This window comes from Miniopterus schreibersii (genome assembly GCF_964146895.1).
Source record: "Miniopterus schreibersii genome assembly, chromosome: 12".
NCBI lineage: Eukaryota > Metazoa > Chordata > Mammalia > Chiroptera > Miniopteridae > Miniopterus > Miniopterus schreibersii.
In genome coordinates this window covers 62,619,137-62,646,348 of record NC_138112.1, presented here as the reverse complement: position 1 = coordinate 62,646,348, position 27,212 = coordinate 62,619,137, and the positions used below count along the sequence as shown (strand labels likewise).

General features: G+C 48.8%; 1 long non-coding RNA gene across 5 annotated transcripts in view; it reads right to left on the bottom strand.

Annotated features, from left to right (window-relative positions):
• LOC308565711 overlaps nucleotides 1–27,212 on the bottom strand; it is a 124,635-nt gene that overhangs the window by 7,107 nt on the left and 90,316 nt on the right. For 4 of the 5 annotated variants that reach the window (XR_014000066.1, XR_014000067.1, XR_014000068.1 and 1 more), the window contains one exon: nucleotides 6,999–7,046. The exons of the other annotated variant lie outside the window; for it this stretch is intronic. This is a non-coding gene — a long non-coding RNA (uncharacterized lncRNA). The remainder of the gene's footprint in view (nucleotides 1–6,998; nucleotides 7,047–27,212) is intronic. 5 annotated transcript variants of the gene reach the window in all.

The window sequence follows — 27,212 nt, the reverse complement described above, 5'->3', positions numbered from 1 at the left end:
CCTCCAGTCTGGGGATGTTAGCAGCTGCGGCTGTTCAATATCTAGATCCATTAATCCCTTAGGGGCTGCAAAATGGTGAGATTCTAATCCTATCACCCCCTCCTTATTTATTAGCTGGGTACTTCTAAAGAGAGAAGTGTCCCTCATCTACAATTTGGGTACCCAGCAGTACAGTTTGTATGGGAAAGACTTGAGTCTTTCCCTTTATTTTCCAGCTAATTACCTTCCAATGGAGTGATGCTAACAGTTAACATTTGTAGAGCACTTACAGATCACCAAATGTTTTCATCAACACCATCCATTTAATTATCACAGCAACCCTGGGATGTAGACAGGACAGATGGAGTTCGTTTTTTAATCTTTTATTTATTTTTTTGCAGATAAAGGAACTAAGGGCCGGAGAAGTTAAGCGGCTTGCCCAAGTCCAGAGAGCTACTAGGTAATCATCACCAACATATGTGTTCTCCTAACGTGAATGGAACAAAGTGCTTCTCACAACAAGGAATAGGAAGGGGGCAGTGATTGGCCCCATTTCACAGATGGGGAAGCCCAAGGCGCAGAGAGGTTTGCTAACTTGCTCAAGGTTAAAGGGTAATAATGGTGATTATTTCCTGAGCTCTTGCTGTGTGCCAGGTGCCTTGTTCAGTGCTTAAAACAACTAACACAGCACAGTGTTCTGTTATCTGCCTGTGGTGGGTTCTCAGTGCACGTTAGACACGTTGAGTCTCCACAGAAATCTGTTAACCGTGTGTCACAGTGGGGACCCTGAGGCTCCGAGTGGCTGGATCACATTCCCCAGCAACTGAGCTGGGTTCCAGGCCATCTCCGCTCTGTAAGATGCTGTCTCCGGCCAGCACACAGTGGGACTGGTGCCTGGACCTTCTGTGCTGTGTCTGTGCCTCCCCTTCTCCCTCCGCTCTCCCGGACCCAGAGCGTCTGACCCAGAGGAGAGGACTTTCCTGGTAAGTGGGTTGCTGCCTCCTGCCTTCTGTCCCCTCTGATTACCAGCCCATCAGCCAGGGAGAAACTGCTGCGCTGGGTGTTAATTAACAAGGGGAGAGAGGGGTGACAAAAAGGGAAAGAAACCTCATTATCTGGCAAAAGAATTAGTGGTTTTAGTGCCTCCACGATGTCCCCAGACGTAGCTGGCTCGGCCTCTAATTGCTGTGCTCCACCACTTTTCTTCCAGGACCGGATTATTAAGCCCACTCAGGCACAGGATGGATTTCGAGGACAGAGGTCCTCTTGGCCTAGCACAGGGGGGCGGGGGTGGACCTAGAAACCTGGACCTAGAGACCCACTGTTGTCCAGGGCCACCCAGTGCCCATCCGACATCATCACAAGGGTCTAAATCACGATGGCCTTAATACTAATTGGGTCCCTGAGTGGCTGCTGCTGCTGCTCTGAGGGCTGGCACAGACAGTCCTAAACGGGGGTCCTTAAAGGGATGTTCTCTTATAACGAGATGCTGTGGCCTGCTTCCCACACGGAGAGAAGGCAGAGGAGATTGGGGAGAAGGCAGGAGGAGGGAAAACAAGAATCCAATTAAACCCTCAATTCGAGCAGAGTAAATGAATTTGACTTTAGGTGATCGGGAGGGAGAAAACTTCTAATTAGACACACTGCAATCCCGGGGCTGAGCACACTTGTGACCCGCCCTCCTGCCCGCCCTCGTCACTTTTTAGATAAATGTTAAGGATTAGAATGAGATGTAATTAAAATCCATCAATCCCATACACTAGCTGCAGATGGGGTTTGATGGCTGCTCACCTACTTTCTCCTTTGTCAGGAGCTCCTGCCCCCTCCTAGCTTCTGAGCTCTGACTGGCTCTTGTCACCAGTCAATCCCTTTTGGGCAGGAGGAAGGCTGAAGCAGGACCCGCAGCCCCTCTGGCGGTCCTTCTTCAAAGGCCAAGAGAAGGTGGGGAGAGCAGGGATTATCTGGACATGGCAAATTGGCTGGGAGTTGTAGGCTGGAGGCCATAGGACAAGTCTGGCCCATATGCGAGTTTAAAGAATTTGAAATGTGCCCTGGCTGGTTTGGCTCAGTGGTTAGAGCGTTGGCCTGAGGACTGAAGGGTCCCTGGTTTGATTCTGGTCGCTGGTTTGATTCACGCGGAATCCCCAGCACCCTTCAAGGCTCCATTCAAATGCCACCTCATCCAGGAAGAGCCTCCCATCCCCCCAGCAGGAATTTGTCTCTGCTGTGGCTTCCGGAGCTCAGCCTGACCACCCCCCAACCCCCAATTCCCTCTTTGGTCCCAGCAAAGGATGAAATAGTGTTTCCCTGTGGAATCTTGGTCCGCTCCCTCCCTTTCCCTGGGCCTCATCTTATCCTTCTAGAGAGAGGAAGGGCCCATGTGGTGCTGGCCCAGATCTCTCCCATCTCTGCAGCTTGATGATTGACCTGTGCCTACCCTCCCCACCCACCTACCTCCATCCCTGCAGCCCTGGCCCTGGGCCCCAAAAAAGTAGGGCACCCAGACAAGGAAATAAAGACCTGACCAAGCCCCTGGCTCTTCACCCAAAGCCCTGCTGTTGGGAGGCGGTCAGGCCTTCTCAGGACCAGAGATGTTTAAACCCTTTGCACGTCGGGACCCCACCGTGAGAGCTGCCTCCACGGCCGGTGGGGAGCAGCTGTGCTGCCCCAGCGTGCCCAAGACCCCAGGGGCCTGAAGCAGATGGCTTCTCTCCGAGCCTAATTACCCGCCTGCCCAGAGCCCCAGACAGACCCTCACCACAACAGTCATCTTTCGTCTTCCTTGCCCTGGAGAAGCAGCAGAGGAAGGAGGGAGGGCAGCAAGCCAGCCCACGGAGGGGAGAGGCTATGGGCTGAGGGATGTTCCCGGCGCTGACCCCGGGGAACATACATTTGCCAAGCTCTGGAGTCACTTGTTGTTCTAATTCTGACTCTGCTGTATCCCAAAAAGATTACTCAAGCTCTTTGGGCCTCTGTTTTGCTGTCTGTGAAATGGGTGTCATATTAATCTATTTGTCCCAGGGGAAAGAGGGGTTTGAGAGAAAAGCCTGGGGTGCAGCTGATGGGAAGTCTCACCCACTGCTTGAGCACATTCCTCTATCATGGCACTGGTCGTGCTGGCTTATGATCATGATTTTCATGCCAGTCTCCCATAGGTCTGGGTGCCTGAGAGGGTTGGCACTGGGTCTGACTCATTTGATGTTCCCAGTGCCCTGCACACAGCATGGCACACAGTCGGTACTCTGTAGTTGGTTGCTGAAATGAATAAATAATGGCAAAAGTTTCCCACTGAGTATTTTTTCATTGCAGGTTGCTACCAGGGCTACTCCTTGGCAAAGTTGAGATTAATGAAGTTTGTCTCAGAGCCCTGCCCACTTTACTCTCCGTATCCTTCTCTCTCTTCACTTGGTATCTTCTGTCTTCTATCATCAGCCAACTGTCATGGAGGAAATGATCTGTGTATCTAATTTATACTAAAATGAAAAGGGCTGATAGGACTATCTGTCATTCTTTACATTTCTGTAATGGACAATCTGTAATCCAAAGGGATGAAGCTTAATGGCCAACTGTAGGCCCCTTCCAGCCTCATCTGCTGGTACTCAGTTTTTTGTTCCTTCCCCTTTCCCCATCTTGTACATTTTTGGTTCCACCACATCATATAGCTCAGTGGCTCATTGGGACTTCAGAGATAATCCTGGCCACACAGTGCAAGGTAGGAAAGGTGGCCCTCCATCCTCTGCTCGAAACCCCTCAAAACAGGAAGCACAGGTGCCCAGGAGCTCACTACTGTAAGGAAGCCCATTCCATCTCTGTAACTGAACTGGAAACTTCTCTCCACCAGTCCCATCTTGTACGCTCTCTGGAGCAAGAGTCAGGATGACTCTTGTCACATAATAGGCCTTCCCCTAAATAAAGACCTCTAGGCTTGCTGCTTCCTGAATATGTCCTCAGTGTATTTTCCTCCCTCCCAGCCTTGGTTCTTTCTCTCTCTCTGTGCCTTCTGCCTTCCAGGTCACTTTCTAGTCTGAGGCATACCTTGCCCTTGGTTTATTGGTAGAGTGAGTGTGATGGACAGCACCCTGAGCCCAATGACCCTGTGATTCTTTCTCAGCTCCAGTTCTCAGAAGTCCTTTGAGGAATGGGTTTGGGGAGTCCTAACTGTCTGCATTAGCAAAATAATAACAGCTAATGTTTATTTTATTTTATTTTATTTTAATTTTATTTTTGTTTAAAATATTACAGATGTCCCTTTTTCTCCCCAATGACCTGTTCCACCCTGTCCCTTCCCCCTCCCCAGTCCCTCTCCTCACCATTGTCTGTGTCCTTGGGTTGTGCATATATGCATATAAATTCTTTGGTTACTCTCTCCCCCAGCTAATGTTTATTGAGTGCTCACTATATGCTGAAAGCTCTTAGAAGGAGCTTTCCATGGATTACCCAATAAAATCCTCACAGCAATGCCTCAAATAGGCACTATCCTTACCCCCACTTACTGATGGAAGAACTGATGCATAGGGACGTTTTGTAGTGTCCCTAAGGTGACATAGCTAAAAGTAATGGAAGCAGGATTCGAACCTAGATTGTCTGATTTCATGGACAGTACTCTACCTAAAGTGGCAAAGGCTTCTGGGGCCCCCTGCACGTCCCAGCCTATCCCTCTTTCTATCCCTCTCTGTTATCAGTTCCCCTCTCATCACAGAAATTGGGAGCCTTCCCCTAAAGGATGACTGACCTGCTAATGAAGGGAAATGACAGGCCTGGTGAGAGACTCGGCAGGGCAGTTTCTGCCACAGCTCTGTGCCCTGTTCAGATGGAATAGTCCCAGACTTTGAACATAAACTGGTGTTGCCTTGAGGGCTGAACTGACCCCATAACCACGAGATTGAAGTTGTATCAAGTTTCCTGAAAGACAAAGCTCATGGGGAAACCTTCTAAGAAGTCTGAAAACCCAGCGCCCTTTGCCCTCTTAACACCTTCCCCCTGCCACCCCCCTGCCCCCGTCCTCAGAGGAGGTCTCACGCATCACATTTAGACTTTTAGACTTAATCCCCAGTGAGCTTTTCTCTCAGTCACTGGACTGTGGGTAGATGGCAAAGGCATTAATTAGTTAAAAGCAAGCATTTAAAATAGGGCACGAGTTCTGTAACCCTGCTTTGCCAGCTTGTTCATTTTTAATATCTGGTGCTGTGAAGGTTCAGGCCCAATCTTCCTGGGGCTGAAGGCTGGGGAATGAGGCCTTCAGCACCTCTCCATCCCACCAGAGACCTCCACTGTCTCCTCCCTGAGCCCCAGCAATCCCAGCTCTGCAGAGGACCCAGGAGACTTTAAATGAGCAGATCTGAGCTCAGGAACCCTGGGAGAATTCAACCCCTAGCAGCCTGCATGGACTTGATCACCCCAACTTCCAGTTAAGTACAGAAGCAATGAACCCTGTTTTGCTGTTGAAGAAATCAAGAGGGAGGTGGATAACTGTGGTGGACATTAGTGCCATTCACCGAATATATTGGGATCTCTGTTTTCTGAGCACATGGTAAAATTGGACTTCCTGGGCCAGCTGCTGTTGGATGGGGGTCATGTGGCTATTCTGACCAATGAATTGGCAGCTGAAGTGATGCAGGTTGCTTCTAGGCTAAAGAATTTAGTTGCAGATACAAGGCTTTCCAGAACATTCTTTCCCTCTGCCATTGCAACCAGCAATATGTGAGGTGATGGCGGCTCCATTAGCCTGGGTTCCTGAGGGGTAATGACACCAGCGGAGCTCCCAACCGACCTGTGATGGACATGTAGTGTGAGTAAGAAATTAGCCTCCGTGGCTGTAAGCTGCTGAGATTTGAGGGTTGTTTGTTACTGCAGCATCGTCAGGCCTATCCTGACAGATACAGAAAATATCTGTCAGGATAAATAACCCCATTTAGAGGGCATCTTCCATGCTTTAAGCCAACTGCAAGAAATATCTTATTTCATTTGCATGGAATTGATACAGAGAGACAGATTGGGATGCACAGGTGGAGAGGGAGGTGGCTGAAACCAGAGCAGCAGCACTTGGGTGGAGGGAGCGGCGAGAGTATCAAGACAATTTAGGAGGTAGAGTGGATGGGACAGGTGACTAAGGGGACCCAAGTGGATGCTCAGGTTTCTGGCTCATTTATTCTGTGGGTTGTGCAGGTTTGCACTGGCTTGGTTGACAAATGCGTGACACCATTGTTGACTCATTTTGCGAGCGTGGTTACCAAGGTTCAGAGATTTTATTTTCACTTGTGTGTCCTGGCTAAGACACATCATCTCTGCAATCCTGGCCACCTCTTGGACATGACTTTAAAATTCTCTTGACCTCACTCTTACTCAGCCAGAAGGAGACTGAAATTCAAGAGGAAATCTGCAGTGACCAGTCCCGTGCGGGCTTTGTGCAGCTTTGAGCAAGTGTAACCAGACAGTCCTGCCCTCAAGCCTGGGCATTTGCCTCTCACTTCCTGTCCTGAGACCTCTCTGTCGCTCCTTTAGGAAGTGCCTGTGGGTGCCCTCTGATGCACGATCGAGTCCAAGTACGAGGGAGTCAATGCCTGTGGAGCCACTCTGGATCAGTGGGATCGATGGATGCTTCCCTGGACAATTCTGAGGTGCATTTCAGAAAGGCCCCTGGAGGGTCAGCTCCACAATGCATCCTGGTACTGGATTTCCCTCCCCCCATTTCACTCTCCCGACATGCTCTTTAGATCCTTGGGCCCACTTCCCAAATAAACTACCTGCACTTTTGTCTTAGGCTCTACTTTGGGGGAACCCAGGCTAAGACTCTCTAGTCTTTTCTAAACGTGGCTCTTTGACTAGAAGGAAGAAGCTTCCCGTTTATCCAAATTACGTGAAATCTAAATCTAAAATGGTCTGGTATCAATTAAGGCAAAGGGGTCAGATCAGAGGATCTCAGCTTGCCATGTGGTTTTGCTTCCTAAGTGGGGGAGAGGGGATCTGTTTCCTTTGGTCACTCAGAGAGTCTCCTAGAGGGCCTGGTAATTTTCACTTGCCTCTGGAAGCCTTTGGAACTTTCCAGATGCTTCCTTTTCAGTCATGATCTGAAAATTAAAAAAAAAAAAATCAGTGAGAAACTTGTTTCACTTGTTCCTTCCCAGGTCTTGAACTTGAAAAAATAACAATCTAGAGATTTTGTTTTTCAGCAGAATTGTGAAAAGGACAGTGGGATGGCAGCCAGGCAGGAAGCCAGGAGGGATGAAGGGGGAAGATGCTACCCACTGGGAAGAAAATAAAGAGACAGCACATCAGAGTCTGGGGAGGAACGAAGGTCACCTGCAGGAGGAGGGAGATCCTCACTTCTCTTTGCAACTGGAGGACCTTAGCCCAGAAGACGAGGCAGGCACTGTGAGGGGCACCGGAAAGGCAGGTCTGGCGGCCAGAGGAAGAAAGACTCTCCTGGTATGAAAACTGCTGGACTAGGTGGGGGCGGGGAGCGTGCTGAGCCCTGCAACCCTCCTCCTCTGCATGCATCATGCTCCATGACAAGGGAAGGGGAGCTCAGAAAGGTCAGCTCCGGTGATGCAAACCCCAGGAGAAAAACCTTCAGGTCTGATAAAACACAGTCCTGGACAGACATTGCAAACCCTACCTCACCCACTAGTGGGCCTGAACTGGGGACCGGTGATCACGTGGATGCAGAAACAGCACTGGCTGGAGGCTCAGTTCTGCTTCTCAGGAGCGCAGGACCCATCATCTGACCTCTCTGAGATTCAAATATCTAAAGAACCATTACAACTTAATAATGAAAAGACAAATAATCTGATTAAGAATGCACAAAGGCTCTTACTAAATATTTCTCTAAAGAATACATACAAATGGCCATGATATGGAAACAACCTAAGCGTCCGTCAGCAGATGAATAGCTAAAGAAGGCGTGGAGCGTGTATACATTACAGTGGACAGTTAAAGAAGGAAACATATCCTGCCATCTGCAACGACAAGGATGCACCCTGAGGGCACTATGCTCAATGAAATAAACCAGACAGAGAAAGGGAACTATCACATGATATCGCTTATGTGTGGAATCTGGAAAAAAAAAAGTCAAGCTCATAGAAATGGGGTAGAACAGTAGGTTGCCAAGAGCTAGGGGGTGTGAAAAACAGGGAAAGGATGTGAAGGGTATAAACTTCCAGCTGTAAGGTGAACAAGGTCTGAGGATCTAGTGTGTACCACGGTTACTGTAGCTGATAACCCCGTATCGCATAATTGAAATTTGCTAAGAGGGTAGAACTTAATCTTCTCATCAAAAAAAAAAAAAAAAGAAGACAAAATGTGAGGTGATGAATGTGATGGTAATTAGGTGGGGACAATCTCTTCACAATGTATTCGTGCATCAAATCACCACGATGTGCACTTTAAATATCTTACAATTTTATTTGTCAATTATACCTCGATAAAGCTGAAATGTATGAGTGCATTTTATTGGATACAAATTGTACCTCAATAAAGTTGATTGAAGGTGCTAATATATTCACATGTGTGCATGTTTGTGTTTATGTCTGTGTGTGTAGTAGGCACTGTTGTTACCTTCATTTTCAGGTGAAGGAACTGAGAAACTGAGGCACAGACAGGTTAAATGACTTGCCCAAGGGATCCAGGTTCCCACTGAGCCTTGTACAAATGTAAAGCATCCAGGGTGGTTGGCACCAGGATGCTGGTACATGAGCCGTGGCAGCGACTCAGGATGCAAGACAAGGGCCCCATATCTGTTGTAGGGGTCAGGAGGGACCCAAGAATCACGTGGACAGGAAAGACCTGCAGAGAAGAGCTGTCTGGGTGCTGCTGGGAGCTCCACGAGCCACAGAGATTCCACGTGAGTCCTGGCATCTGGGGGAGACCATATATGTGAGGAGACAGTGCGTATTCATGCTGCTTATCAAGGCTGTACCATGTGCCAAGACCCAGCGAGGCACTTTTCACTAAATACCTCACCGCATGGTGTACTCACAGCCATGCCATGAGGGGGTGCCTCCACTCCCCCATATCTCAGAGGAGGTAGTGGGGTTAGGTGTCTTACCCAAGATCCACAGCTGTGCTGCCAGCCCATTATGCCCGTGACAGGAGCCAGAGGCCTTGATGACCCTGGTAACCAGAAGGCCTGCCATCCCCTTAGGCCTCGGTCTGCATCAGGCCACACTTCTCAGATCCCCCATGCTCCTTCCAGGCCCTGGGAAAGCATTGCCTGTCCCCTCCCATCTGCTGCTGAGGCCATTCACCCAGAGTCTCCAGGGTCCCCAGGAGTTGGTGCTCTTCTCCACATGACGGCCAGTGTCAGGCCTGGGGTGATGACTGCCCCATAGGCCCTGGGGCTGTTGCTCAGACCTGCATTCGAGTACCGGCCCTGTTTCTGAGTTGATACAGGACCCACTGGTCATCACTGCCCTTCCCTCAGCTTTGGATTCCCATTTATAAAACAAGGGGTCAGACGCTGTGATCAAAGGTCCCCGAGGCCTCTGATACTGTGTGGACCCCAAGGCTTTACCTTTAACTAGTTGTTTGAACTTGAGAGTAACTAAATCATAGGGTTTTGTGAAGGTTAAAATCTAAGGTATGTAATTCCCCAAACAGTGCGTGGCATATAATCGGCATTTAAGAACTATTTCCTTCAGCATGGGGGAAGGGACACAGGGAGGCAGGGGCCGGCCTGGAAGCCTGGAGAGAAGGCCAGTGCCTGCAGCCTGTCTGAAGAGCAAAGCCTGGGCCAGGGCTGTGCGCTCTGATTAATCCAGCTTCAGCTGGCTTTGCCAGCAGCACCCCCTCCCACCTTGGTGACATGCAGCGGGACCTTTAGAAGCTTGTTTCCTTTGGCTAAGCCCCTTGGGGAGCAGCCTTTGAGGCCGTCCCGGGAGGGGCCCCCCACACACATTGAAAGGATTGCTATTGCTGTCTCCCGGGGCCCAGGGAAGGCTTGGCCTGGGGGAGCCCACCCTCCACGGTAGCTATTTTTAAAGAGCTTCTTTCTCCCCCAGGGTCTCCCAGTTTTTTGATGTCGCTGTCTCCTCCCACTGTCTGGACAAAGCGGGTGGGATTTCAGAGAATTAAGCAGAAATGTGGCTGTATGACCCTTCATTAATGTCGTCCCCACACAGTGTGGGGCTCTGAGGCCACACTGGGATTTGTTCAAATGTTTAATTCATGTTCCAGGGATTTAGTTCAATGATACATTTATCTCCAGAATGAGGGAAGAGACTTGAGGCAGAGACGTTTGCAGGGCCAGAGGGGGTGGGGTGTGGGGGAGAGAAGAGGGGGAGAGATAGAGGGGGAGAGAGAAAGGGGGGCTCTTTGAGAGAGTTTTCTAAATCTGATGAGGCGCCTGCACAGGAGACCTACAGAAATGATGAGTGAGGTTGTGAACATCAGTAGAGGCGGATACATGCTTGGGTGTGGATCTTGGCTTTACTTTTTACTAGTTGTTTGAACTTAGAAGTAACGAAATCATAAGGTCTTGTGAAGATTAAAATCTAAGGTATGTAATTCCCCAAACAGTGCATGGCATATAATCGGCATTTAAGAACTATTTCCTTCTGGAGATTTTTTGCCGTGTTTTTCTGTCTCTAGACAGACTGCTTTCCCTTTGGGGCAGAGTTTGAGTCTTGTCTTTGGAGCCAGGCCCCTGGCCCAGATGCTGGCACATGTCCCAGGTGCCTGTCATGCCAATGGTTGCAGGAGCTCAGCAGTGGGCACGGTCCTCCCAGGAGCTCCAACATGCTGGTGCATTGGGCAGCCACCCAGGGTGCAAAGACCCGGGCATAGTTATCCCATGTCCCTTTCCTACCTGTGACTGAGGCCTCTGCCAGCCCCCAGATGTGCACTACAGAACCTCTGTCCCTCCACTGGGCTCCCTGAACTGGCAGTCTAGTTGCCATGGAAACCAGTGATTTCACATAGGACAAAGCAGGGGAGACTCAGCGATGGACAGAAACTTGCAAACACATTATGTAGCATAAAAAAAGAGAGTCTGGGAGGCTGTGAGTGCAATAAAGGTTTCACTGCCACTTGTTTAGGGAAAAACAACCTCCGCAAGTCCCTGCTGGAGAGGGGTTTTGTTAAAATATTTATATATCTTTTTCTTCATTTCTCTTTGATGGCTTTTCCCCCTGGAGACAGATCCTAGCAGACCACAGGCCATGAGTGCTGCTGAATACATTGCTAGCTCTGCATCCTGTTATCCTCCTCAAACATCCTGTCATTCAAGCATCTTCTTGCTCAGAGTCCCTGAAACTTAGCTGGCACCCCTCACTGCACATGTCTACTCCATGCTGCTTTAGCTTCCTAACAGCAAGGGAAGGTTGGACCAGAGGGAAGCAGAGGACAGTGTCTTCCCCACCTCTCCAAGAACTACAGACCTTGTGCTGATGACAGACTCTTTGAGGCTTATTTGGTTTCTTATTTTAAAATCCTAAGATGGTGGGAGATCTCCACGTTTAGCCAAGGGAGAGTAAGAGAGTCCAGGAATATCCTTGGGCTGAAAACATTAAAAAAACTGGTCAAAATATGTGAAACAACTGTTCTTCAAACTTTGGACAACATGCAGTGCAGTACCCTGAACCCTGAGAGAAGGGAGACAAATGAGGTGAGCCTATGATTGGACTAGCTAACTGCCTGGAGGGAGTTTCTAGGCAGGGGAAATCCGGGAGAGAAAAATCCTAACAGAGCTCAGCAGTCTTGCTGACTTGAAGAGACAGAGATTGTAGTGTGTGGAGGCTGAAGCAGCTAGAATTTGCAGGACGTAACACAGAAAGGAAAGGAAAGACTTGAGGGGGCGGGGGGTGGATATGATTCAACTATCTTCAGAGGGAAGCTTTTAAATATTTGGCTGAATATGGGCTTGAGAATGTGTGGGGCAAAATTCTATCAGGATGGGTAAGTACCCTTGGAAATCAGTGGGCAGAGAAATTCTCAGAACTTACAGAAGATTAGAATAGTTTATATTTCCACTGTCCATAGTGGCTAGACCTCAAAATACATGGGACATCAGATGAGACCTCAGAAATCCTTACTAATTGGACTAAATTAACCTTGTACTAAAGGTTGCTTAGGACCTGCCCTAACAAAGCTTAAAAAGCAAGACTCAGAAGGATCAAATTGATCTCAAATGATGTAACTGTATGCCGCACAACATTTTTTTAAAGGAATACAACAAAATCCAGCACTCCAGACATACAATTGACCATGTTCAAAATTCAATATCGTCCATAGCCCAAGAGAAAAATTAATTAATTGAAACAGGTCTGAATATGACAGAGATAATAGAATTAGTAGGTGATGGGGTTAAAACAGGTACTATAAATATGTTCCATATATTTAAGAAGGTAGAGAAAAACATGAATATGATAGGGAGAGAAATGAAAAATACAAAAAGACCCAAATGAAACTTCTAAAGATGAAAAATACAAGATATGAATTGAAAAATATGCTGGATGGAATTAAGAGCAGACTGGAAACTGCAGAAGATCAGTGACCTTGAAGACAAAGCAATACAAACTATACAGATATAGCACAGATTTTAAAAAGATTTAAAACAAGAGAGACAAAAATAAATAAAGATAGAGAGAGAGAGAACATTATGGCACAATATCAAGTGGTCTAGCTTTGTGTAATTAGAATTTCAGAGAGGAAAAACAGGTGGAAATAAAAAATAGCAAGATGGTAGATTTAAATACAAACATATTGGTAATTACATTCATTGTAAATGGGCTAAGTTCCCCAATTATATGGATAGATGATCATTTTGGCTAAAAAGTCAAGGCCAGTTATGTGCTGTCTATAAGAAGCTCACTTTGAATATAAAGACTCAAATATAATAAAAGTAAAAGAATGAAAGAAGATATACTATATAAAAACTTATCAAGGGAAAGCTGGAGCAGATCTATCAGTATTAGACAAAGTGGACTTCAGAACAAGGAATATTAACAGGTCTATTCATCAAGAGGACATAATAATCCTATATATGTAACAAGAAGAAATCACAGGCAAAACTTCAAAAGATTTAAAACTAAATGGAAATAAAAACACATTATGTCAATATTAGTGGAATGCAGCTAAAGCAATGTTTAGAGTGAAATTTATAGCAATAAATGCTTATGTTACAAAATAAATGTCTCAAATCAAAGGTCTAAGCTTCCACCTTAAGAAACTAGGAAAAAGAAGAGCAAACTAAACACAAATGGGCTGATGCTAGAAATAATAGGGATAAGAGCAGAAATTAATGAAATTAAAGAAAACAGCGGAAAAATCATTGAACTGTAAAGATCAATAAAATCAATGAACTTTTAGCCAGGGAGATCAAGAAAAGAAGAGAGAAGGTAAAATTACCTATATTAGAAATGAAAAAAGGGAGCATCACTGATTTTAAAACTCATATGATAGAGAATATGGAAGAAATCTGGTAGATTATCTAGTCTAACATATTCATTTAGAGGAGGTGAAAGTGACCAGGGATGTGGATGGGGCGGGGAATGTCAGGAAAGTCGCCTATGGGGCATGTGGGAAGGGTGACAAGAGCCCCTGTTTGGTTGGAGCATGAGGGAGGGAGACAAAGCAGGTGAGGGGGGAGAGAGAGAGTTCAGAACACTGAACTGCTGTTAGCACTGTGGCACCTTTGCACAAACTAGAAAAAGGCGTCCCTCTGGTTGGGCCAGTTGGCAACAAGGTACCTCCTATGGGTTGACTGATTAGGAAAATAGGCACCCTGTGGGTGGGTCCATCGTGAATAATGCCAGACCACACAGCCTGGGGAGCAGGTTTCACCCCCCTTGCCTGGACAGGTGCCATTCAGTGGCGACAGTGGTTTTCTCAATGGTGCATACTCATTCTATCAACATGCCCAAGAGCTGTCCCTCCCTTGGGGTATAGTTTACAGCTGAACCCTTGTATTTGCTCTCTAGCTGTTCCCATGCAAAATGTTCCTTCCCAAGGCACACAGGTAAATTAGAGTATTTCTGCCAAAGACACAGCCACGTGTAAACTCTACAGGGCCTTCCCTGCATGTGTTCCTTATAGTCCTCCAGCTACCGTCCCTCTGGAAACACAGCCACACTCTTGTCCTCTTCCCCCATGAGTACACATGAGCCCCCTCCTGTTGTACCCCCCTCTTCCGTCTCCACCCCTTTCCCTATGACATGTGTAGGCTACAGTGTTCCCTACAAACTCCCTTCCAGGAAGACGTTGCCTGGTAAAAAGCCAGTGTGGAAAACCAGTGTCTCCCTTTTCAATCAGAAGCTATTTATTCTTTTGAAAAAGCAACCAGTGCCTTGGTTTTCTCATCACATCCACAAATGTCTGGGGAGTCTTTTTCTCTCCCCTTCTCTCAGATCTGCCCACAGATGTGAGCATCTGCTCCCAGAGCTGAGGTTTGGTGCTGAGGGAGACCTCAGAAGCTCTCCTTCTCACCCTGGCCCTTGGTCCAGGGTCAGGACTTTGGAGGGATGTGAGCTCAGCCTCCTGAGTTCCCATTCTGCTTTGGCTGCAGTGGGGAGAGAAAGGGCAGGACCACAAGCCCTTGGGGCAGGTGCTCATCAGAACCATGGAAACCAGTTTTCCAGAATTTCCCTAGGTGGGCTTTCCAGTGACTCATACCAGGCAGAGAGGCCTCACCACAGTGCAGGCATCCAACAGCCCCGCGCCCCATTGTCAGTTGCCTGGGGAGAGGTGGTCTTCTTAACGAGACCTGGGCCAAACTCTGCTTTCTGAAGACCAGATCCAGGATGAAGGGTTTCTAGGAGTTGTCATGTGCCTGCCTCATACAGCTCGCCTGTGGGAATGTATTTTTTAATTCAACAAAGATACACGAGTGCCTACTATGTGCCAGGCAGTACTCAAGATGTTGACTATGCAGTAGTGAACAGAATACACAAAAGTCCCTGCATGCACAGAGCTTCCGGGGGGGGGGGGGTGTAGATTGAGAGAGAGGAAATCGATAAATCAAGATTTGTCAGTTGGCAATAAGAGCTATGGAAAATTAGATCAGGGTAAGGGGGTACTATGGTTTTTAATAGGGTGACCAGAGATGGTCTCACCCAGGAGCTAGCATTGAGCAGCTGGATTAACTGAAGAAACGGGCCACGCCAGTGTCAAAGGTACAGGGTTCTAGACAGAGGGAATAACAACTGCGAAGACCTTGGCGTCATGACAGGCCTGGAATGTTCGAGGAGCAGCAAGAACAACGTGGCTGGAATGAAGTGAGCAGAGCGTGCAATAGTAGTTACTCCCTGCCTAACCCGCCATCAGCAACCCTGCGCTGTGCCTTTAAAACACCCCACGTCTGTCCTTGGCCAAGCCAAACTTCACAAGCTCATTGGGAGCCACTGCTGGCATTGCGCCCATTAACATTTCATTGACCAAAGCAAGGCCCGAGCTCATCTCGCCCCATTCTCTCTCTCTCTCACGCGTGATATTTCAGCCAGCCTCTGCCACTCTTTTTTGATAAACACATTTGCGATCTGTTAACCACAGCTGCTTTGAATGACTTAAGTTGTCAGGTCTGATTTTGTTCTCTGAAAGTCAATTTTTATTTTTAATTCCTCTTGTCGTTCCACGGAGCTGACAGCTCCCCGCAGCGTGTGAGATATACCACAGCCAGGGAGGATCTTGGGGGGAAGAGGAGACCCTCTTTCAGAAGAAAGCAGCTTATGTGGATTTCCTGACAGCCGGACTAATTGTCTTTTCTTCTGCTCTCTACACGAAGAGTGTTTTCACGGCAACCACCCAGGGGCTGTCTCCAAGTTGACTCCCAGGGCTGATAGCCTGACCAAAAGCCTCTTCCCCTTCAGTGCCACCACGATAGTTTCCGGAGTAAGTCACCTGTTCCTAGGTGGCCTTCCCAGGGCCCCTGGCCCAGCCGGGTCCTCCTGTTGCCCCCATCTCTGCCCTGGCAAATACCTCTGTGCCTCAGTCACAAGGGAAAAAAGATATCGGTAAAGCAGAACCAGTCCAGAGTCTTGGGTTCAAGCCCTGACGCTGCCACTGACTTAGAGACCCTGAGCCTCACAGTCCTTATCTGCTACCCCCACGGATGGCCCCTCACTGCCCGCCCCCAGGACTGCTCATGAGGATAAAAACGGGATCATGAATGTTCTTTCTCCCCACCTCCTTCAAGGCTGTAAGGTATGTGTCTGCAGGGCCTGGCCCTTTATTCCCATCCAGTCCCCTGGCTCAGGACCTCACTACCATAATGTTCTCCATGAATGTTTGATGACCGACTGAAAGAGCGTATGAGAAATCTCTGTGTAATTACAGGAGGCACCTGTCAGAGGCTCCAAGACCAAGAGATGTCCAAAGACATCCTATTAAATGAGATGGAAATGAAATGACAAGTCAGGCCGGTGTGCTGGAGGCAGAGGAGAGCTCTCTGGAATCCAGGGTCATCAGCAGGCTTTATTCCAAATATGTTTTTGAGCAAGTGGAGGAGTCCAATGAACCTTCGATGTGAAGCTCTTTCCAAATGAGTCTTTAATAATGTAGTTATACAAATTGAGCCTAATTAAATTGTACCCATTGAAAATGCACTGCCGTACATCTGAATGATGAAATCAGGATCAAAAAGCGATACAGAATAGATGCTAAGGTAATTTTCCACTTGTACTGAGCAAGCTGGGCTCTTCAAATTGCAATTGCACTGAGTGCCCACCTGGGATTATTAAAGGGCCAGTCCTCTGGGTTTATGGGTTCTCAAAGCAGGCACCATCTTTCTCTCTCTCCCTTTGGCTGCCTGCCCCCTTGGCCTCCAGAGCAGGAGGCAGAGGAGGGCAGGAAGGGTTTGCAGACTCTGAGGTCCCACCAGCTTCCCTCTGGTCCTTGAAAACACCAAGTGTGTTCTCTCCTAGTAGCCTCACATTTCAGTGGAAGAACCATAGGCTCAGAGGGTTCAATGACTTGTTCAAAATGACACAGCCAGCAGCAGCCAGAACAGCAGCTTATGAACCCAGGTCTCCGCCCTGACACAGCCCCAAGGTCGCAGGATCCCTGCCTCCTGGAGTCCTCCTCTTCCCACTCCTCCTACCACCATGGCCTGATTGATAAGAGCAGGACTGCTGACTTCTGCTCACCAGCCTCTCCTGACAAGGCTGCCTCTGTCAGGTCTGAAAGGCAAGCTTACAAGATAGATTTAAAAGCCTCCCAAACAGGGGAGCTGGTTTACATGCCTCGGGGGCTGGTTCTGCTTTTGGCTTCTAATGAGAGCAGGCTCCTGGTTCCCCAGTGAGCTTAGCAGAGGCACTCAGCTGGTAGCAGGCAGGGATGGTTTGCTGCAAGGAAGCACCAGGCTGTCCTCAATCTTGGGGGCCTAGGACTCCTTCCCCAGGAGCCCCTCAATCGTTTTGCTCCTCTCTATCTGCTCTGTCTTCCCTTTCCAGGAACCTACAACAGGGGGTCTGAAATTGGTGGGATGAATCCGTTCGGGCTGGTGGATGAGATGGGATGACCCAAATAGTGATATTTTTAAAAAAGAATTGAGCTAATAGTTAAAAGTCAGATGATGCCTTATTTAAAATAAAATGGATTTCTAGCTTCTCTTTAGAAAAATCTGAAGACTTGTGGGTAACCTTAGAGCATGGGCGCGCGCGTGCTCACACACACACAGACACACACACACACACACACACACACACACACACAACCTGGCTCCCATGGCAACAGTGGGTTGGGCAGAGCAGCAGCCCCCTCTCTGGATAAGACAAGTTTTTTCCAGTTTCCCATAATTCCCACCTCTCCCTGCTCCTCTGCTCCTTCTCTTACGACATCACCTGTTTGTTACCTGGAGCGCCTGAGTTTGAGCGCCCCATCCTGCTGGACAACCTGGCAGGCACTTAGTCCAATGCGTTCATTTCACTGAGGACACCGAGGCCCAGAGAGGGAAAGTGACTGTGTGCCCAAGGTTGTCCAGAAAGTTGACCTTGCAGCGAAGACTAGAATCCAGGATGTCCCCTCCCAGGGAAGCACGTGCTGACCTGAGCACACTTGGGTTCCAGGTTTTCCCCTCTTTGATGTTGGGAGGCAGCTGCAGCTCCTCGCACGGCTCCTGCCCGGCAACGCAGCTGCCAGAGAGAGCACTGAAAACTCAGGTCTGATCTCATTATGCCACTCACTTCCCCGCGTTGAGAAGAACATTTTCCTCAGTCTAAAGATAAAGTCAGTCTCCTTGAGATTGCATTCTGGGCTCGCACTGTGTGGCCTCAGCCCACCTTTCCTGCCTCACCCTGTCACTCTGCCTGACCCACCCCTGCAGCAGGGCCTGGCCATCCTTTTAGACCAGTCGCTCTTCTACAAACACACCACTGTGCCCTTTCCTCAGGCTGCAGGCATGTCCCTTCTGCAGATAAAATTCTGCTCGGCCTTCAAGGACCTTCACTACATCACTTCCTCCAGGAAGCCTTCCTGAATTCCTGATCCCACTCCTCTCCTTTGTCATTCTGTCCACGCTCCCCCTACCCCATTATAAACACAGATGGCTGTGTTTTGGCTACAAGGTGCTGTATTAGGCTTATTTACCTGCTGGCCTATTGATAATAACTTTTACTGAATGCTTAGTGTGTGCCAGCTGAGCACTTCACATGGATTAGCTCAACAATTTAATAGTCTTTCAAGGTAGGGAGACCTCCCTATTTGTTCATATGGAGAAACTGAGGCACAATAGGGTTAAGTGGCATGTCTAAGGTCACTCAGCCAGTAAGAGTCCATGGCAGGACCCAACTTGGACCTGGAGTCCCGGACCCCTTCCTCGATGCTATGGGTGAGGGCTCAGAGCAGGGCTGTGTGTGTCCCTCTCTGATTCAGGGCTCTGCACCCTGGTTAACTGAGCCCAGTGGGTGTCCTCGAGGTCAGGGCCAGGCGGGCAGCTCCTTGGCAATTTCCTCCGTTCTCAGTAGCTCAGCCCATTGCCCAACCCCCATCTGTAGCCTTCCCCCCAATGTTTCCCCCTTTTCCCCTCTTACCGTACCCCTGCCCCCAGCCTCATTGTCCTCTAATAGAAAAGCAGCTCTTCTTGTGGGGCCACCCCAGACCAGAAGGAATTACTGGAATTTCCCCAGAGAGCCCCAGCCTCCAGGCCTTTGCATATGCTGTTCCCTCTACCTGTGCTTAAGACTTTCCACCCTCAAGAGGACAGAGACTGTGTCTATCTTGCTCATGGTATCCCCACCACCTGGCACATAGTAGGTGCTCAATAAATATTTGAGTGAATGCAAGGAAGGGAGGCAGGAAAAGGAAAGGAGGAAAGTGGGAAGGAAGAGAGGAAAGGGAAAATAAGAAGAGAGTGCCCAGTTCTTCTACCTCTTGCTGGGTTGCCAGGCTGCACTTAGAAAATGACAAAGCTCTGGTCCCAGGCACAGGGTGTGGGTGGGAGGCGGGGACAGTGGGAACAAGAATAGGAAGGGACAGACAGCTCTCTTTGCCCTCTGAAAGCAGCATCTGAGTGAGGCCCATCATTAACAATTGTCCTCCTACAGAGAACTTCCCTCCTCTCCCCAGCGTCCAGGACAAGGGCGGTGAATTAGGACCCAAACCCCTGGACTGCCAAGTGCACCGCGAGGAGCCAGATCACAGAAATGAGCCCCCACCCCTCAGGGGTTGGGCCTGACCAGAGGCTGAATCAAGGACAAGAAAGATTAGAGCTCGAAGGAGACAGAGCCCCAGCGTGCAGACAGGAGGTGCCTGGCCGGGCAGAGAATGGTGCCCACGCACGAAGTCCATGTGTGAGCAGCCTCACTGCGCCTGGATAAAATACACCTGGGACCCGGATCACACATTAGAGCCAAGGCCCCAGATTAGCACTGGAATTAAGTACCGTGAGAATTCAAGGGGAAAAAATTCACATAAAATTCAATTTAAGGATTAAGCAGTCATGCTTTCCGGTGAAGCCATCCTTCTGCGGTTATTAAATCACCCTGCATTCGAGCAGGATCTCTCACCTAAAGGTTCCCAAGCTGGCAGTGGGTTGCACAGTGGCTTGACACACGGTGCCACTGGCGTCTCAGGCCCATTCTCTCAGGTCCTTGGGGGGGGAAATGGCTGTCTCCTTGCCCTCCCCTCCCCCTGCCCTGCCCATCAGTCAAACCATCCTCCAATCATCTCCTGCCATCGAAGAGAGAGAAAGAGGAGGTGCAGAGGTGCCAGGTGAGCCCATCCCCATTATGGGCAGCTGTGAATTTGCAGACTGCAGACAACTTCAAGCCACCAGCACAGCACTCGGAGCCGGCAGGCCCCATGTAGGCTGGAAGGTAAGACCCCAAAGGGGCCTTAGAGATCCTCAAGTCTACCCCACCCCAGATGAGGAGAGCAAGACACAGAGAGTAGAGGGACTCACCCAAGGCCACTTGGTTAAGTGTCAGGGCTGGAGTTGGGTCCCAGGGGCTCTTGACATCTGGGGTTCACTCCTCAAAGACAGCACAAGCCATTCAAACAGGCAGTTAGAGCCAAGTAGCAGCTCTCCCAGGACTTTGGAATTATGAGGAACAAGGTACTTTCTTTCCCCTGTTTGTCCAGCTGGTAAGCTGAGACCCTAGAGCAGCTGGAGCTCATCTTTGTCACCAATTAGATAGAGTCTGCCTGAGGATTAAGCCAGAGGAAACATAGCTAAGAGATGGAGGAAGACAGGTTGCAGAGGATATCATTTGAGCACCTGGATCCAGCCATGCCTGAGTGCAGTGAACATTGTTGTTTCAGATTTTACATGAATCAAAATCTTTCAAGTCCAAGACCATTTGAATTGGGTCTCTGTCATCTGTAACTATAAGAGCACTGACTAATACAATTTCCCTCCCCTGGAAGAGATATTTCAACTTTCTAAGAATGGTGTGCAAAGCTCTGCAGGACTCAGCACAGCTGCTCCATACCTCCCCCTCCCCCCCAGCCCCCCCAGAGACAATTCAAGCTGCATGCTTCAGCCACCCCTTTCGCTAGGACTCTGTTTCATATGAAACACTATTTTATGTGAGTGCTTACCATGCCCCCCTGGTTAATTGATTTAGAAGCACTTCTGAAAGCTCGCCACTGCCCGGAGCACAGGTATGCCGTTTAAATGTGATTAACAAAGATGTTTGTGGTCATTTTATAAAATGTTGAGCATCGAGTCTGTACTGAAGAGCATCGTTACGTCGTTTCCATGGAGAATTAGATTAGATTTAGATCATTTCGACTAATAAGCGCATTTTATAAGCTCATGCTCTCCAAAGCCCAGTAAAAAAATAGTTCAGGAATGGAGGAGCTCATTGCAAAACTGGGCTTCCAAACCCTGCTCATTTCCTGGCCGTAGTCACCAGAACCAGGCGTTGAAGCTTCATCTTCCTCCCAGAATAACCAGATAATACCCTCAACTCCCAGGAAATCAGCATGTTCCCACAGGACTGTCTCTAAAGATGTAAAGGCTTTCTTACCTAAACAGGCTCTGGGCTCCCCCTGTAACAAAGGGTTCAAAAGGAGTAGAGGGCCCATGAAAGCTTAGCTACCAAAAGCCTCCTGGGTGCCAAGTGCTGTACTTGAGAGTATTATCTCATTTAACCTCACAGCATCCCTGTGAGAGATATTATGATTAGACCCATTTCTTAGATGAGAAAACAAGGCCCAGAGAGGTGAGTTGACTTGTCCAAAGTCACACAGCATTGTAACATGGAGAAGAAGCCAGAGCTGTCTTGCCCCAAGGCCTGTGCTCCTCCCAGACCTTATCCCTCATGTCCTGGGGTAATGTGTCTGGGAGCCTTTCCCCAGCCTGACTCTGAGCCAGGCTCCGTTTCAGCCCCCACCCTGTGCCTTACTGATTCTTACTGCCAGCCCTGGTAAAAAATTCCAGAACAGGTTCTTCTTTGGTTAATACACAATGACCACTCTTGCAGTTTTTAATCTACTGAAATCGACTTCCAATGGGGTCTTTGCCATGAATACAAGTATTTCTAAGTAGAACAGCCAATCCTGGGAAAGGACAACTCACAATTCATACTCTACTGTGATTTAGTCCAAGGTTGTGATGAACGGCCAGTGGTCTACATGACTGCTGAAATGCTCTTCCAAGGGTGTTATTAGATGAACTTGGGGTGTGGAATTCAGAGACTCAGGGGTCAAGAGGGGCCTGGCCATCTCAGGATTGGCTGCATGTTTGGGATTTGGTTCACCTAATGTAAAAGAGGGACTGTGTTGGTGTCAAGATGTCAGGAGAGCTCCTGTGGACATTGAAGTACAAAGTCAGGTCCTTTCTCCACTGTCCAACAGCAAGAAAGTCAGTCCCTCTGTCTTGACTCCTTTACATTGACATGCAGACAAAAGTGTTTACAAAAGAGGCAATGCCTCAGCTGGCATCTTGTAACATTAGTGTTCTCTCTTTCTCCAACTTCTCTCTGGATGGTGAGGACTCTGGGGGCATTGAAGGGACCGGAGCTACAAGATAGAAGGGGCCTGGGTCCCTGAATGATTGCGTGAGCAGTGCTCCTTCTCTTCCTCTGACCTGCTTTGGACTTGAGATGTGAGTAATAAACGAACTCTTCTTGCATTAAGTGCCTGAGACTGGGGCTTATTTGTTACAGCAGTTATCCTATACTGACTGATGCACTCTCCCTTCACAGGCTCAGTCCTTAGCCTCTTTCTCAATCTGCTCCTATCACCGTGCCTCAGGTTTTACCATCAGTTTTCTGGTTTCTAACCTCACCTCATCCTGGGGTAATTCTTCCCCAGCTACCCTGATGCCTGTGCTAGTGGTTGAGTCTCCTCTCTGGTTCTTCTAGGCCTCCTGAGAAGTCACTACTCACCTCCAAGGAGCAAAGCAAGGAGGAAAAAACAGACTAATATCTCTGGACTGAGGGTTGAGCATTTGATTTCAATCTGGGCTCTACCACAAACCTGTTGCATGAATATAGATAAGTCAGTTCCCCTTTCGGGTTTCAGTTGCTCCATCTATAAAATATAAAAGATAGATTTTAAACCTCTAATAGTGGCAGTTAAGCTGGATTCAATTGCTAAAGAAGACTCATAGGACCCCAAATGGCAATACTTAGAAATCTACAGTTTATTACGGGAATAGGATATGACATAGAGACTGCATTAACGTCAGGATATAGTACTTCTCAGCCAGGGGTCTGCAGAGGCCAGGTGCAGGCTCCGCGCGTCCCCCCTCTGTAAGGGGCGGGTGCATGGAACACCTCCCAACTGGGGAGGAGTCTCATCTTCGGTGTTTTTGTACTTTGCTGGTCATGTCGGCATTTTCCTGCTACAAAACCAGCCTCAACAATAGAGACCTTCAGGGGTCCCCCCACGAAGACCAGGTGCAAATCATCAATCTCACCGTTACCCACACACAATACTGACAGACTGCTGGGAGCTACCCTGAAAGTCCTCTACACCCTGGTCACAGAGCGACACTGTCGTGCACCACGTTTCATGCCCTGCCCAGGCTCAGTGCCATGCAGGGGCTTTAGCAAAACAGCTCACAGCACAGTCCATGTCCCTGTCCCACACGCCTGGCCTGTTTATGACAAAATATTCTGTCTTAATTTCACAGCCATTAGAATGCCCACACAGATGTCAAACGTTTGTAATAAGCGGTGAGGGGCTGGTGCAGATTTTACCAGACCACTGAACCACCCAATAACACCAGCCCAAATTGTCTCCTGTTTTTGTCCTAACTTTATATATTTTTTGCCTTCCCAATCCCCAGCCATCTGCACTTAATGCATGCATTTGTCGAGTGATTAAGAACTGTAATCAATCTATCATTAATCAAATCTAAATCTTCTTCAGGCCAATTTCCTCCACAGGCATAACGTCCTGAGGAGTTTGTGATTCACTCTCCCAATACATTTGATCACAAGCATCAGTATTAGCATAAATTCTATTAGCTTCCACAGGATTAATTTTACCTGTGAATCCTGCATGATATCGGACAGCAGCATCATGTACCACTCTGGACATGTGGTTAGAGTACAAATGAGGCATAATTACAGCATAATTATTTTGTCCCTCTCAACAAAATCTACCTTTTCCTCTACCATATATTATCTCCGGTAGGAGTATAAGTTAGAGATCAGGGCTCTATTATTTCAGATTCAAAACCTCTTGAGGACACAGTCAGACTCCCTTTTCTCAGGGTGAGTGATTTGACAGATACTGGTTCCTAAATGACAGGGATCCTGAGAGGGCTCGTCGACCCCTTAGGGTGGGGGGATGACAGGTCCTTTGACGACAGTCCTGGGTTCTACAGATCCTGGATTCTTCAACTTGAACAAAGGAAAGATTCTGGGCCGGGGAGGTGCACAGCGAGCTAGACCAGTACATTGGGAACGCTGCTATTCAGGCCTCCGAAGAGCAATTATTCCCTCCCCTTATTGCAAGAGGCCTCGGATCATAAACACATTGATTTCCTATCAGGCCAACAAGCTAGGCTGTAGCATGAACAAGCTCTCAGCAGAAAGGGGAGGCCTGGCTAACCCCCTGGTTTTGCTGAATCATCTTGGAAAATGCTAATGCCAGCCCAGGAAAGGCTTTTTTGGCAGGGAGCCCCGAGCCCCCCAACTTTCTGGAGTGGGCTGGGCCACAATCCCTGGTCACCCTTGAGTGGGTCACATGGCGTCCAGTATTCTTGCCCTGGGTGTTATTAATGGTTTTGGGCTTAAACCAGGTGCTGAGCAAGGGTTTCCTGAATACCTACTGTGGGCCTAGCCCTTCCACCCGAGCTACCTCTCTGAGTCCTCACATCTCACCCCAGGTGAGGCAGGACTTAATGTCCTTGAAGGATGACTCTGGGGTCCTGGCAAGAAGTGGCCTTGCAAGTGCTGCAGAAACTCAAACTCAGGTCTTCTGGCTCCACCGTAGGCTCCCAGTTATATCCGGGCCTTCAGGGGCTGGACTGGCTGTGAGACGAAGGACTGACCATGGCACCAGCCAACCTGAGACAGGACTGAAGGCTTGCCCAGGGCAGAGTGAGTTCCTCTCGGGTTCTCCACACACTTTGGATGCTGACTGACCCTTTCTGATGTCCGACCTCTGTTGACAAAGGCCTTTCTTTTTCTTTTTTCTTTTTTTTAAAAGTATATCTTTATCGATTTCAGAGAGAGGAAGGGAGAGGGGGAGAGAGAGGTAGAAACCAACGATGAGAGAATCATTGATTGCAAAGGCCTTTCTTGAACAATGATTCTCTGAGGCAGGACTGGTGCCACATCCTACCATTTTACACATGAATAAATTAAGGGTGTGGGAGGTTGTGTCTTTACCATGAATCAAGGCCAAGTTCAGTCTCTTTAGGGTGACTTCCCAGTGCCTGGCATAGCACCTTCCACATTAGCAGGCCCTCAATTCCTTTTGTCAAATGAACACATGAACAAAGTACAGATTTTCCATTTCTTTGCTTAGTTTGGGGACTTCCAAAATGACCACATCAAAGATGTAGACCATTAGAGCAAGAAGGTGCTGTAGAGATCATCTAAACTCCTCGTTCTGCAGATGAAGAAACCAAGGCTCAGAGAGGGCCAGTGACTTGCCTACCATCACACAGCCAGTCGAAGGCAGAGCAGGCAGTAGACTTTTTCTTTAGTGCTCAGGGTGATCTGATTGTTCTCAAGGCTTTTCATAGAGGGAACAGTGATGATGGGCCAGGAGAAACAGGGTTTACAAACAGCCCCTTTGGGTGGGCAGGGAGAGGTAGGTGGAGAGAGGTGACGCTTTCTCAGAGCTGCCAATGCTGACAGGAGGGGCGGGGAGAGCAGGGCCTGGGATCCAGCAGGCTTTTCTGCAGCTCGAAGGGAGAGGGAAGTGAGGGCCTCCTGAGGGCTTCACTAAGCATCTTGCAGGGCCTCAGAGCCAGAAATCAGCCCGCCCAGTTTATCTCTAAAGACAGCAAAGGGGAAAAACCTTGGATCATTGGGGACACAGGCGTGCCACAGGACCCCTCCAGAAATGTGCGCTCATAGGAGAGGTGCGAGGTGTCTCCAGCCCCCAGCCTGTGTGTTTTCCCTGTTTTCTCACCTCTGCCTTTCTCTGTTGTCCCCAGTCTGCTTTGCTTTCGTTGCCTTTCCTCTGTCTTCCATTCCTGGCCCTCCCTCCCTGCCCTCACCCTCCTCACTGTCTCTGGGCTCTCTGGGTTTCTAACCCTTGTCTCCATCTCCTGCTGTTTGCCCTTCTATCTGCCTGCGTCTCTGTCTGCTTCCCTCCTTGTCTCCCTCTTTCTCTCTTCCCACCCTTCACAGTCTCTGCATGAAGCCCTTTCTCCCTTTCTCTCTAACCTGGGTCTGAGATCTCTGTCTTTCTGTCTCTCTGTCTCTCTAGCTCTCCCAAGACCAGAGCCCTTGTTCCCTTTGACCGGCCAGAGGCTGTGAAAACACCGGGGCCTCATAACCTGAAGGGCAGGATTGATGAGAAAATAAATTCCTGATTAGTGTTTTAATTTTAAGGATCTTTAGAGGAGACTAAACAACAAGAGTGGCTGGAGGAGAAAGTCTGCATTATTAAAACCATAAATCCTCTATGGGAGGGGCAGAGAAAGGGGCTGAAAGGGAAGCAGAGGGGGGCAGACAGGTCTTCTTTTGGGGTGCGGGGGTTGGTGGAGGCAGAGGTCAAGGGCGTCGGTTGTCCCCTCCCTCCTCCACCCATAGAGGCTTCCCTAGGGGTGGGGGTGGGGACACAGCAGGACCTCACTGGCCACACCCATGTGTTCCCTGAGGGTTAGGATGGGCCACAGGATAAGACAGATGGCTTCTGGGTGGGGTGGGGAGATAGAAGCCCTGTTAGTTCAACCTTCCTCTCCAATTGGCCCTGACCAGAGAGAGTGCAGAGGCAGGGCGTGTGCGAGGGGTCAGACTGCTCACACGTAAGGCCTGGCCCTGCTTGTTGCCTCAGCCTCCCCATCTGGTGGGTGGAGAAAAGCTCAGTCCCTCACCTCTGAGGTGTGTGTGACAATAGCGTGAAAATGCACATCAAGCACTGGCCCTTAGAAGGCACCCGTTAAACACTGGCCTTCATTCTTGTTGCTAGGAGAGAGCATTTTTCCCTCCACAGTCTCAATCTGATTTTCATCCCTTTTACAGGTGGATAAACTGAGACCCAGTGGGCCAACGTCCTTGCCCAAAGTCACAAGAACTTGAGCCCAGCTCTAAAGCCAAGTCCTCCTCTCCAGGCATCCCAGGGCCTGCTCTCAGAGGGACTCACACTTGCTGCCAGGAGACAGGAGGGGGAAGGATTTCTGGGAAGTGAGACCACTTGGTTTCATTGACAAGACCCAGGACCTGTGGACCATG